Here is a 978-nt window from a genome sequence, read left to right as displayed (position 1 = left end):
ACCACCTGCCAGCCCGGGAGGGGTAGGCGAGAGTCAGTAGAGGCTTCTGCCCCTCTGGGCCGGCTGCCAGTGGACTGTAGTTGCAGGGTTGGCCTCTGTGCCATGTGTGCCGGCCATCTGGGCAGCTATTGCCTGGAAGATGTTCCGGGTGTGGTGGCCTGCTTTGAACTGTCAAAGCATGTCCTCCCAGCCCCATTTGGCCAGGAGGTCAGCCACAGCCAGCTGGGTCAGCTCTGAGCAAGCAGGGTCCTGGTACTGGCCTCCCTAGCAGGAATTCTGGTGTTCCCTATTGGAAAGCTGAAAAATCCCCGATAAAAAAATCCCAAAGTCACTCTGTAAAATACTCCCAAATCCATGCTCCTCCACAAGTAAAACAAAAGACCACTATAAAGAGAGAGAGAGCAAGACAGAGACAGCGATCAGTTGGACAATGTTTTATTGATATATCTTACAGTGTTAAAGCAAGTCTCTTATCATAATAATAAAGTGAACTCTAAATACATGTTTCATGAATTCATGAATACATATTTTACTGCCCTCCCACAGGGCAATGGCTCCCACACAAGGGGTTCAGCCCCCCAACAGGAGATTCAGCCCCCATACAAGGGTTCAGCCCCCCAACAAGGGACTTGTCCTCCACACAAGGGGTTCAACCCTCCAACAGGGGGCTCATCCCCCACAAAAGGGGTTCAGCCCCCCAACAGGAGACTCAGCCCCCCAACAGGGAATTCAGACCCCCAACAGGGAATCCACCCGACACGAGGGGTTCAACAGGGGATTTGGCCCCCACACAAGGAGTTCAGCCCCCACACAAGGGGTTTGGCCCCCCAACAGGGTGTTTGGCCCCCACACAAGGGGTATGGCTCCCCAACGGGGGTGAAATGGCCCCCACAGGTGCTATCACCCCCCCTGCAAGGCCCACATGCCCCACCCCAGCCCCTCTATTGCTGTCCCACCTGGCCCATCCCCCACCAGCTG

Source organism: Alligator sinensis, unplaced genomic scaffold, assembly GCF_000455745.1.
Source record: "Alligator sinensis unplaced genomic scaffold, ASM45574v1 scaffold601_1, whole genome shotgun sequence".
Taxonomy (NCBI): domain Eukaryota; kingdom Metazoa; phylum Chordata; order Crocodylia; family Alligatoridae; genus Alligator; species Alligator sinensis.
This window is presented reverse-complemented; position numbering follows the sequence as displayed.